This window comes from Rhinopithecus bieti, unplaced genomic scaffold (genome assembly GCF_001698545.2).
Source record: "Rhinopithecus bieti isolate Rb0 unplaced genomic scaffold, ASM169854v2 scaffold_27321, whole genome shotgun sequence".
Lineage (NCBI taxonomy): Eukaryota > Metazoa > Chordata > Mammalia > Primates > Cercopithecidae > Rhinopithecus > Rhinopithecus bieti.
Window position 1 is genome coordinate 914,903 of NW_016812353.1, and position 13,737 is coordinate 928,639.

Consider the following 13,737-nt stretch of genomic DNA (forward strand, 5'->3'; position numbering starts at 1 on the left):
AATCCTCCTTTTATTATGGCTAAAGAAAAAAAGTTTCAATAAGAGGCAAGAGTGAAGAACCAGACATCTCTTTCCGCAAATGAGACATTCCCACTCGCTCCATTAGCTCCATAATACAGGCCTGTCTGAGGGAGGCATGCTGGATGCATCTGTATTTTCATCCCAACATGGCAAAGCATCAGTGTTCTACTATTTGCTTCCCCAAATCTTCAGCGTGTCTTTTTATGCGTCTTTCAACATTAATTGTCAACAGAAAAATGTGTTTTAATCTGTGGCCATCCCGTTTTCCTGTGTATTACAACCATCTTTACAGTAACAGGAAAAAGGGTTTTCCCAATAGTATAAAAATTTTATTTTTTAATAAGTTGAGGCTAATTAAACAATTATTATTACATTTAATGAAAACATTTTAAAGTAATGAGTTGCATAACTTTAAATATAACCTCCCCACAGCCCCAAACTGCAGAAGTTATCTTTATGTTATGGTTGCTTAGTTTTTTAATTGCTTGCTAACACTGTATCAGGCAGTATCTTAAGGTACACTGTACACTTAGAACAAAGCCAATCTTTAATAAAAATGGAAGTAAATCCATATTTAAAATTGTCTTTCTGACGGTTACAAATTTTAGTTAATACTTACGTTACATACGATTAAATTTTATTTTATTTGTTTTACTCTGTAATGTGGCTGATGAAGAAGGGTCAGATTAAAAATAGGAGAAGTTTTAATTTACCTTTTTTGTGTTACTTATGGTATATTTTGGTATTCTCTTTGACTTTCAGCTTTTCTGTAGGAATTATTTTTAAATCGACAATACTATCTCTTTGCAAAGTTTAGTTACTGAACTAGTAAAACTGCGAAATCCTTTAACCAGATCCACACAAGTGGAGCAAAGTCAGGAAAAGCCCCTTCTGGTAGCAGAACATTCACTCCTGTGTCAAAGACTCTGATATACCTTAAAAGAGGCACCCATGGAAAGAAACCAGTCGGAAAAGAGTACATGATTCCCTTCTTATGAAGTGCACAGCACCGGCCAATCCGCAAAGACGAGACACAGCTGCTTGCTTAGGCTTGCGAGTATGGAGAGGTAGGGAGTGACAGCTAATGAATGGGTGCGAATTTCTTTTTGAGGTGATAAAATTGTTCTATGATAGACTGTAGTGTTGGTTGCATGGATCTGTATATGAAATACTAATATACTAAAAACCATTGAATTGTACACTTTAAATGGGTAAATCGTATGGTAAGTAAATTAAATCACAACAAATTTGTTATTAAAAATAAAGAGAAGGAAGGAAGAGAAGAAAAGAGAGAAGAAAAATATAAGGAAAAGGAAAATAAAATTATGCAGCTGTTTGAAAAAGAAAAACAAGAAAGATTTGAATATCTAACTTAACTGAGTGATTGCACAAGGGTCAATTTACATGTTAAAAAGTAACAAAACTTAATTTCTTATTTTTTCCACATATAAAATAAATATCTTTTTTCTTCCTTTTCACATATAAAGTAATGATAATATTTTCTTCCGTAATACTAGGGGATCATCTTGTTTTCCCCCTGGGATGTGTACTCTTACTTTAGAGACAACTGACAAGGTAAGGTTTTTTTTTACATTTTTATTTTTATTTTTTTTAAAGTTCTGCAATACATGTGTGGGATGTCCAGGTTTCTTACACAGGTAAACCTGTGCCAAGGTGGTTTGCTGCCCCTATCATCCCATGACCTAGGTATTAAGCCCAGCATGCACTAGCTATTTATCCTGATGCTCTCCCTCCCCCGACCCCCTGCAGGCCCCAATGTGTGTTGTTCCCCTCCCTGTGTCCATGTGTTCTCATGGTTCAGCTCCCACAGATAAGTGAGAACATGCTGTGTTTGGTTTTCTGTTCCTGTGCTAGTTTGCTGAGGATAATGGCTTCCAACTTCATCCATGTCCCTGCAAAGGACATGATTTTGTTCCTTTTTATGGCTGTATCGTATTCTGTGGTGTATGTGTACCACATTTTCTTTATCCAGTCTATCATTGATGGGCATGTGGGTTGATTCCATGTCTTTGCTATTGTGAATAGTGCTGCAATGAACATATGCATGTATCTTTATAACAGAATGATTTATATTCCTTTGGGTATATACCTAGTAATGGGATTGCTGGGTCAAATGGTAGTTCTGGTTCTAGGTCTTTGAGGAATTGCTGTCTTCCACAACGGTTGAACTAAAAGTTAAGTTTTAATCACTAGCTTGGTTGGTTCAAGAGCCTTTGCCGTCTTCCATCAGAAAACCAGCATGGTACAGTCAAATGAGAAGTTTTGAAACTAAATAGATCTGAATTTGGATCCTAACTATGCCACTAACCAGCTGAGACTCATTTTCTTCATCTATGAAATGGAGATCATAATACATATCCCACAGGCTGTCATGAGGATTAAACAAGATAGTTTATATAATACAGTAACTACCTCACGGTAGATATTCAGAATAATAGTTTTAATTATCTTTAAGTATACTTGGAAGTACCAGTACTTTTAGGGATTACTTAAATTTGTCTATAAAATTATATTACGATACATTTAGAAGAAAACTAGAAAAAATATTGTTAACATGCCTCTCAGCATTATTTCCCCAAGTTCTGACTAAGAAGTTTATTCTCCAATTTGGAAAGTTTAGAGGATTCCTGCCCTTTAGAAACTGGGGAAGGAAAGCAAAAAAGAAATGAGGAATATTTAAGGAGCCTTACATGAAATGAGTATTATGAAACTAACAGATTTTAGTTTTAAATAGGAACTTTTGACCCTAGTTCTCACACTTAGTAACATCTTGGAGAGTAGGAAAGAGGGGGCAGCCTTTTAAGGATTACTTTTGCTGTTTTCTTCTTTAAACATTGTTAAATGACTTTGACATTTTTCCTTACAAAATGCTTTTAGCTTTGCATTTTGAATTATGTTAGTGAACCCTGAGGCCAAATTGCAAACATCTAACTTTAAAATCTATTGAATAAATAAAACAAAGAAAGTATGCAAGTGGATTGGTGACTCACTTTTCTTAAAATAAAACCCATGTCAAATTTCATTATTTTATCACTTATTTACTACATTTTTATGCTTGAAATGTGGTGTATTTGAAGATGAGCAAATTGGGAAAATTAGATTCCACTGAGTGCTGAACTTCTCCACACATAATTAAAACCTGCTTGAAAAATGTATAATCAACTGAGATAATCAATTATGCATTTTACTCGAAAGAACATGCAGGGAGCCTGGATAAATAAGTAAGAGAGTTATGCCTCATTTTAGAAGACAAAGATATCTGGCCTTTGCTTTCAAGTAGTAAAAAAATTCACCGAGTAGAGGCTAGCTGAGATTTTTCTTCATCATTCTTTGCATCAAAAGATGACTCCAATTGCCCTGTTACAAGAACCTGACAATAAAAGAGTAATTTTATCTCAGCCCTTTTGACAGACTGCCTTGAAAGATGCCTCAAAATTACACCATAATCCAATTTTTGCAGCAATGGCAAGATAAAATTTATTCTAGATGAAAAGGTCTTCTATAAGAATGAAAATTGGATATTTACCATAATTAAATATTATAATGATGGGGAAGAAATTTTACCTGTTGAAATTTCTACTGTAGGGATGATTCTAACCAAAAAAAAAAAAAAAAAAAAATGAATAAATATAATTCTGTTACTGCCACTCCTGCTTCAGGCTTAACAGAGGAAAATGCAATTAGAAGAAAGGGATGTCATAAAGTGGGAAATCTCAAAAGGTTCTCAGTTAAGATGGAAGAGAAAAGGAGGATAGACCAGTGGGAAAGAAAACCCTTGAGGCAGAGCAATCTAAGGAGAATGTTTAAAGACTTGATATGTTAATCTGTTCCACTACAGTAACTATTTTACCATATATATGTGTATATCTTATATAGGTAGTAGCATCATGTTGCATACCTTAAATATATGCATTAAACTTATTTTAAAAAAGATAATGATGGGGGCTGGGAGTGAAAAGATAACTCAAGTTGGTTCATGAAGTATAACATGTTCTACCTTTTTAAAAGCTACCAAGACCAAACATTGTGGTAAAACATCAGGCAAAACAAAAATGTCAGGCAGATTACAAACCCCAGATTTTTATTCTGTAAATAAACAGTCTCATTAAATTTATATTCTATGTAAAAGCAATGAGCCTGTTTTAGGAGGAGCCACTGCCAAGGTTAAAACTGAAAACCAGTCTCAGGCCCTCAAGTTGTGGGAACCACTGACACTTTCTTTAAGAACAAAGAAGGAAAACAAATGAAGTATCACTTTTGTGAACATAAATGTACACTCCGCTTCACCTGGCTCAGTAGAATTCAGTGTAATCCAGTCCAGTGAAATGAGTACTTGTAGGGAAAGCAATCATTTATTGTATTCTCCAAATGAAACCATTTACAAACCACCTTGTAATGGACTGAATGTTTGTTTCTTCCCAATAGTCATATGTTGAAATCCTACCTCCCCCACAATGTGGTGGTATTAGGAAGTGGAGCCATTGGATGCTGATTAGGTCATGAGGATGGAGTCCTCATGAATGGGGTAAAAAGGATCCCAGAGAACTCTCTTGCCCTCTTTCTGCCATGTGAGAATACAGTAGCAGTCTGCAACCAGGAAGGCAGCCCTCACAGGAACCTGACCATCGTAGCACCCTGATCTTGGACTTCCATCCACTAGAACAGCAAGAAAACGGTTTCTGTTGTTTATAAGCCACTCGGTCTATGGTATAGTCATGCATCACTTAACAATGAAAATGCATCCTCAAGTGATTTTAGTCATTGTGCAATCATAGAGTGTACTTACACAAACCTAGATTGTGTAGCCTACTACACACCTACACTGTTGCTCCTAGGCTACAAACTTGTGCAGCATGTTACTATACTGAATACTGTATGCAGTTGTAACACAATGTTAAGTATTTGTGTATCTAAGCATATTAAAATATAGAAAAGGTACAGTAAAAATATGGTATAAAAAAATGGAAAAATGGTACACCTGTATAGGGCATTTATCATGAATGGAGCTTGCAGGTCTGGAAGTTGCTCTGGGTGAGTCAGTGAGTGAGTGCTGAGTGAATGTGAGGGCCTAGGACATTACTGGGCACTACTGCAGACTTTATAAACTTAGGCTATAATAAATTTAGTTAAAATATTTTCCTTTCTTTAATAGTAAATTATAGTAAATTAAATAGTAAATTTAGTTAAAATATATTCCTTTCTTTAATAGTAAATTAACCTTAGCTTACTTTATCTTTCTTACCTTATAAACATTTTTTCATTTTAAAAAATGTTTTGACTCTTTTGTGGTAACACTTAGCTCAAAACATAAACATATTGTACAGTTATAGAAAAATATTTTCTTTATATCCTTATTCTATAAGCTTATTTCTACTTTTAACATTATTTATTTTGCTTTTTAAATGTTTTTGTTAAAACTGAAACACAGCACACACATTAGCCTAGGTCTACAAAGGATCAGGGTCATCAATACCACTGTCTTCCCCTTTGACATCCTGTCCTACTGGAAGGTCTTCAGGGCAATAACACGCATGAAGCTGTCATCTCCTATGATAACGATGCCTTCTTCTGGGATATCTCCTGAAGGACCTGTCTGAGGCTGTTTTACAGTTAACTTTTATAAAAAAATAAATAAATAGAAGGAGAACACTCTAAAATAAAGATTAAAATTATAGTATAGTAAATACATAAACCAGTAACAGATGTTTATTATCATTATCAAGTATACTACATAATTATATAGTACAAATATTACTGTACATAATCGTATGTGCTATACTTTCGTACGACTGCCAGCACAGAGTTTGTTTACACCACTATCACCAGAAATGTCTGAGTAATGCATTGTGCTACTACATTATGAAGTCTACAACATCTCTAGGTGATAAGACTTTTTTAGCTCCATTAAAATCTTATGGCACGACTGTCATATGGCCGTCCGTCATTGACTCTAATCATTATGAAGCTATGATTGTATGCTGTTACAGCAGCCTGAACCAAGACGCACCTTCCTTCCCTTTATCCTATGTCAAAATTTGGGTAAATCCAAGTAATTTCAGAGCTTTGACTCAAAGCACCTTGCTCATCTGTCTCACCTAGTAAAGGCTACTATAATGTTACCAAGCTCTTCAAGGGCACATAGGACATCTGATGGGTATGTGACAAAATACCAAATAAGAGAACATTAAGATTTTGTCTTTCAAATAAAAGAAATGGGAATGGCTTCATTCATTTTTTAGAAGTTCCACTAAAGGGAAAATGAGGTAAAACTTCAATAGCTGAAAATAAACACTAAAACTCTAAAATTTGTTATGCTAAAGTATATTTTCTAGCTCCCTACCTCCTCCCCACCACCATCCCCAGGTTTTTACAGCCATTTAATGCTCCTTTGATATAACAGCTGCACTAATGCTGCCTGATGGTGAACAATGCTGAGGATAATAGCTTCAGCAGACTGGTAAACCAAGAGCACACTGGCTTCACATTCTACTGGTGCATGCTTCAGCTACAAGTAATTTGGGAGCAAGAAAACACAAGGAAAAGACACTTGCTATTCCCACCATGTTTCTGGAATAACAGAAATAGCCATGGGAGATTTCCGCCATGTTAATCTGATCCATGGCCACCAACAATCCAAAAGATAGTCTCGAGGCCTTCTTGGAAAGTCAGTCATCTCCTGGAAAGTCAGCATCCTTCCAATGGCACTTACATAGTACCCAAGACAGACTGTATCCCAGTTCTGCAGGTCTACTCTGTAACAGAAAAGCCATTTCCAGATGATTTAGTATTTTGAACTATCTATAAAGAAGACAGTTTTAAACTCCATCCTTGGTTCCCTTGACACCCTAAAGTTTTCGTCGTGACTGCTGTGAAAGTGATTTGAATAGAATCTGAGTATCATTTCTTTTCCTTGATTGATGCACTTGAGTGTGTGTGTGTGTGTGTTTGTTTCTCCTGAAAAACAAGGGAGGAGCTAAAAAATATCCTTTATGGAAGTATAAGTGAACTGATATGATGCACCTGTCTCACTGGTGCACACATTGCCAAAGAGATTAAATTCAAATGAGTTGTACATGACATGCATAATAATGAGCACACATTTTTTCCCCCTTAGTGCTCCTGAAGACCAGGTCGTTTATGCATGAAATGGATTATTTTGGTTGTAATACTGTAGGGTCAAATAACTCCACTGCATCTTTAGATAAAAATCAAATAAAATAAATCAAGGTGCACCATGTAAAATGATGTATGCATTCTGTTGAATTTAATTGAATTCTAATTAAATTACTTGGAGCAAGATAAATTAGATTATTTTTCAAGCACATTTCAGATAAATCTAATGAAGTTCTCAGAGTGAAAAAAGCAGAATTGGCCTTGTTTAATGACCCGGTAGCTGATATAGTCCCTTGGAATGAATAAGAGGTCTGCCTGACCTTGGGTCATTTCTTCCTTGAGTGAGATAGATACTATGTTAACTTCAGAAAAGCTGGCTAACAGGAGACTAGGTTTTAGTTTATGTCGATAGTAAAAAATGTATTGAGGCATTTAGTTATGCGATTTTCCTCCTATGGTTTTTTCCTCTAAGGTTTTTTATTTTTTATTTTTTTGAGGTGGGAGTCTTGCTATGATACAAGGCTGAAGTGCAGTGGCATGATCATGGCTCACTGCAGCCTGGAACTCCTGAGCTCAAGTGATCCTCCACTTCAGCCTCTTAAGTAGCTAGAACTACAGGCATGCACCACTATGCCTGGCTAATTTTTTAACTTTTCGTAGAGACAGAATATTGGTATGTCGCCCAGGCTGGTCTCGAACCTCCTGCCTCAGGTGATCCTTCTGCCTTGGCTTCCCAAAGCCCTGGGTATACACGTGAGAGCCATTGAGCCTGACCCTCCTCTAAGGTTTGGAGTACCCTGGCATCTGAATAGATTCTATTAGGCAGGGAAACTGAGGGGGCTAAAGCAAATGCTCCCAGAAGTATCCCTTTTGTTTCTGGCATCCCATGGAGGGATTATGTTAGGGGTAAAGGCAGACGTTACCTAGAGGAAGGACAGCAGAGAACTACCAAGTTGGGGGAAGATTCCCCAAGACTACGGTAGGTTCTATAAATGATAGGGACCTAGATCCATCCCCTCATTCCACTTTGGGGAGGGGGAGGTTGCAGACCTGTAGGCAGAATGGGTTGTAGGCCATTTAGGAAAGGTGTATCCTAGGGACCAGGGCTCCCAGCTTGTGAAGATTCCTGTGTGCAAGATTGGCATAAAACCAGCAAACCTTCTGGGTTCCAAAGGACAGTGCAGGACTGGAAAATATGCACATGGGTGGTCCAGTATACTTTGATAAGTTAAAACTCTGAGTCATTTGTATGCCCCTAGAATAATGTGTGGGAATGGAAGGGCTGGGATGTGAGAGTTTGGGGTGACCTGGGAGTAGGAGAGGAGAACTCCTTTCCCAAATGGCCTACAGAGAATTTCCTCTGAGTCCAGATGCAAGAGAACTGGTGTCAGATTCCATTTGTTTTGTGAAAATCTGTGGAACAAAAGGTCACCATTTCTTCCACTCTTGGAAAAGTTTATTTCTATTTTGATTCAGCTAAGAAGTCATTCATGAGTAAATTATCTTGCTCTCTTAACAACTCCTCTTTTCTTATACTTTGGGAAATGCTTGAAATTTTATTGTGGGCAAGGTTCTTAGTTCCTTTGGTTTGGAGTGGGGACAAGTAAATTTCAAGAGGATGTGGAAGGGGCAGAAAAGAAAGATTTACACAGCTAGAAGATACTTAAATAATGTGATAAAGGATGAATGAGGAGTAGGTTACGGATCATATGTAATAATATCTAGAAAAGCAGAGCATTGACATGATGACTACTCATTTTTCTAGAACAACAACATGTAAAATCAAAGGAGAGTGGGTTAGGGACCTGGGAAAGTTATCTAGCTATAAAGCAATGGATATTGCCTAATATATATTCCAGTTCCATGGCCAATCCCAGGAAGTTGAGAAATGAGGCCCTTTGAAGAACAGAACATGATGGCTGCTGTGATACATATTTCATAAAATGTTTTCTTACAGAGTGTTCTCCTCTGTGCATTCCCAATGCTATCTGAGATATATTGGTGAGAGAGATGAGAGGCACTAGTTTTCTCACTAACTCTCCCTTTCATGTTTGACACATAAACTTTTGGTTCCATTGACAATCCCAGAATGCATCTGCAAGCACTCTGTCATTGATACTTATGGGCAAGTTTATTAAAAGTATATGCCTAGAAACAGAGAAAGACTGCTGAGCTACTTTGGAAGACTTTAAGACCAAAAAAGGAGAGGCAGAAAGAGATGCGTTAATGAGGTAGAATCAAGTCTCCAGCCTTAACTAATATGAAAATTCCTTCAAGATACAAATAATGTGACTCAACTAGGATAAAATTAGAAATTAAAAGAAATAAAAAGACTTATTCCTAGGAACTAAGGCATACTTGTTAGCATAGAGACCAAAAAAATCTCAAATAGAAACAATTAAAAGGCGTGAAGGTGTTTTAAAATGAGCCTATGTGAAGTGTTTCAGCACTGTAGGGACAACTTTATGTTTCTATCTCTTCAAATATGAGAGGTCTAGACATAGAACAGCATGCTCAATGAGTTAGTAACCATAGATTACATGGCAGACAAGGGTAGAGAGACTTCTGAATTCTTCACAAATACTCCAATGTAAATGTAGATCATTGCTACATGAGGAAGGTTGCCAAAAAATGCTGCAAATTTACTGTACACCATGGAGACCTAAAGGCAGGCAGTGGGGAGGGGAGGAGGTACTACATGCTCACAGCAAGGTATCATCAGAAGGGGCTGTGAGACCCTGTCTTTCATGGTGCGTAGTTGACTGCATCAAACCCTATAGTCAATATGATGGCAATAACTTAAGAGTTTGTGATCTTACGTGTCCCCCATCTTCTCGCAGGCCCAGTGCATGGAGTGGTAACCCAGCTGTCTTTTACAGGATCTCTGGCAGAAGAGAATGCCAGAATGCTGGGCCTGTGAGGGAGACCTGATGGAAGATACCATCTCTCCAACTATGTAACACAAGTGGGTCAATACCTGGTGCTATTCTCTCTCTACAGAAATATCTGGAGGAGAACTGATGAAGGAAATACATTGTAGAGAATGTTAATTTTGTACAGTGTATTTAATTGTAGCAAGTGTCAGAAATCACCCAAATGTACTGTTAAAGCTGTAACCTCCATTCACTCTCTGGGCAGCAGAGGTCTTTAGAATGTTTAGAAACCAGCAGGTGTTTAATCTGTGTATACAGAGACAGATGCTGAGATCCAACTGGACTGTGGAGTGAGTAGGAAGTTCAGCTGGCCTGCAAAGCAGCCAAGCCAAATGAAGGGCTGGGCAGGGTCCCATACAACAGTCAGCACAGATGGCTGGTACCGGGCATCTAAATGCTTCCAACAGGGGAGATTTCACCATGCTTCTAGCCCCTTTATTTCACATGCGTCTTTTTGTTAAACAATATAAACAGTGTTTCTGTTGTAGAAACATAACATAGAATCCAAGTAGCATACAAGGTTCTTGAATGGTATTTTAGAGAGTATGTTATGATTGACTAAGAGCTTATAACCCAGTGAATGATTTTGAAGGACAGAATGATGATTAACTTTTTGGTTTGTTAGCATGTTAACAAATAAGAGACAAAATTGAAATGTGGATATTTTGAGTTGTAATGAGCCTCTGCTGGACTTGTGTGTCCTGAGTGTACCTGTACACTAAAGATGGGGTATAAGGCAGTACTCTACAAAACGCCTAGCAGGATGCCTTAGTTCAGAAGTATAGATCATAACAAAGAGGAGGACGTTTTACTCATAAGCCCATAGAAAAGTGATGTCTTTGTTCTTGAATTCTAACTGTTTGACCTTTTCTTCCATCTACTGATTTAGCCTTTGTATAACCCCTGTTAAGAAGTAGGCTTTCCAATTGTGTACCTCACTTTGACAAAACAAGAAGTAAACATTCAAACTTTAATTTTGGAAAGCTGAAACTTAGGAGGGGAGTAGAAGTAAGGGGAGGAGGAGGCAGCAGGCCAGACCCTGATGTTCATTTCTTCTGCTTTGTGGAGGGAAGTGACTGCAGATCTCTAAAACGGCACAAGTCATTTCCGAACCGCTAGCCAGATGTGCATGTCTTGGAGGGCTTTTCTTTCAAGTACTGTAATTTTCTAGTCCCTAGCTCCATGCCCCTAAAAAGGCTTGCCTCAAAGGGTCATACTCAGGAAGCAAAGACAGACATGAGTGGGCTTCATACGTGTTGCTGACCACATACAGTCACATTGGTCTAAGTCTCTGCCGCAAGTTCACCTTCGGATTGTATTTATTAAACTCTTACCTATTGCATAGTGTTATTCTGGGACTCAGCACTATTTACTGACCAGCCTGCATCAACCACCTGCTACTATGAGCAGCTCATTTGTGGACTAGCATATTTCTCCTGACTCTTATGCTCCTGGAGTGCTAAATCAGAGCTGGAAGCAGCCAACATTTCTAATTCCCTGTTTTCAACTGGACTTGACAGATGATAAAGTAAATGCTTCAAAGGCAGAGAGGAGAATTTCATAGTAAGCAATGAGATAATGGACTATAAGATGCAGCCAAATTACTTTCCTCTCTGAAGCAAGATGTCTTGTCCAACAGGGCATTCTTCTCTCAGGCCTAACAAACACCCACCAGAAGCAATTCATCTTTAAACACAGTATCAAGGCCTTCCCTACACAGGCAGTTTCTCCTTTTTCTGATGTGCTGTTGCCTGTTTCTCTTGCTGATATATCTTCATTAACTTCAGATTTCATAAGGATTCGAACTTCTGAAAATGAGTTGTGTTTCAATTGCTAGAGAATAGACAGAAGGACGCACACAAACGTGGCATTTCTATTCAGACTATCCTGATGGGCTGAGAAAAAAGGTAGAAAGCATGAGGACTAGAAATAGGTGTTGACCAAGAAGGTTCTCAATGGAGAGACAGGCTAACACTTCTAGGAAGCAGAGCACTGGACTGCGCCACCTGCCATACCACGGCAGGCACTGGGCCTCCTGAGAATGCCCGCCGTTCCAGAAACTGTGACAAGGGAGGTCATGGCAGGTATGGTCACCTCTTGGAGTCAAGTCAACCATCAGTAAATTGAAGAACCCACTATTTTGTATTTTAAAACTCTATAAGCAGCAACAGCAACAAGAAGATGGTGTTCTGGATCTCTGCATTACTAGAAAGAAAAGAGAAAAAAAATTCAAAACGATTTCTACATGAGAGCTAAAAACTGCTTCCTGTAAATTTAACTCCAAAATGAAAATCATGAGAAAATGTTCTTCCCTCTGGTAATTCTGCACACTGAAATATTTCTTTGCAGTGAAAATTGGCCTATTTCATTCTATCAATATGATTAACCTTTCTATAAACTTGTTCTAGGTGGAAATTCATTTTCTTTTCTAGCCAGAAATGTTGTCATTTATGTATCTAAAACTAGTGTTAGTGGGAAGAAATGACTTTTTTTCCAGAACCTAAAAATAGTTGTGCCACTTAATTTTGAAAAAGCTTCTCAGTCAAGGCAAGTTTTCTACTCATTCATAGCCCTGGGATTACATGCATTTGCAGCTGGGTTTCATTTTTAATTTTTTTCTTTCTTTTCTCTCTTTTTTCTTTGCCATTAGCCAATTTCTGCCTGCAGAGATCTGTGGACAAGATCTTCCCTGTGAACCCAGGGGCAGATCAGATTACTGATTCTAGGAAAATATCCTTTCAAGTGTCATGCAGAAACCTCTTGTTCAGATACACTATATAACTCTTGAATCTGTTCTTCTCAGAGAGTTAGAGCCTTTCCAGACAAATCTCACATCCAGATGCGATATCCAGGGGAGCATATAGAGCCAGCTGTCAACTCTCTCCTTTCCTCCACCGGAAGGACTGCCTTTCTCATCTCCATGCCTTCCTCTGAAAGCGGCATGGGCTCCTGTGTGGTCTTGATCACCCAAAAAAGTCCCAACACCCATGTTGATACCAAGGAGATAGCAAGATAATACCCCACCTCTTCTGCATTTCAGCAAAGTGAGTAGGGCAAGACTAAATAAAAGGAATGACTGTAATAGTGGAACTTGACAAATTAGTGGAGGATACAGTTAAGAACAGAATCTTCCAGATACTGCTCAAATCATTCCCTATGGGAAAATATCTTGGGGCATCTAAGAATGTGTGCCACAAAAAGAAAGGGAATAAAATGTCTCTACTGAATCATTCTTTACTGAGAGAAATAAGCTCTTACACAGTGACAATAACAATAATCATAGTTAACATTTATTAAGCATTTACTATGTGCCATACACTCTAAAGGCTTTCCATGGATTAATCCTACAACCACCTCAGAAAGTAGGTATTTTTATTATCTCCATTTTATAGATGAGGAAACTGAGGCACAGAGTGGTTTAGCAACTTGCTCAAGATCACATAGTCAGCAAGTGGCAAAAAAAATGTAATCTGAACTCGGTCTAATTCCAGCACTTGAATTCTTAACAAGAAACCATACAGCCACACACAGCCACAAATACACATACCACCTAAAGGCACACTCATGTGCCAAACATACATTGCACTGCTGTCCTCACATCACTATGTGTATTTTACTTTGTTTTCCCTTCATATATTTTGCCCTCACT

At 37.9% G+C, this 13,737-nt stretch overlaps 1 protein-coding gene across 1 annotated transcript in view; it reads right to left on the bottom strand.

Annotated features, from left to right (window-relative positions):
* Positions 1–13,737, bottom strand: part of SLC35F1 (solute carrier family 35 member F1) — a 404,702-nt gene that overhangs the window by 177,363 nt on the left and 213,602 nt on the right.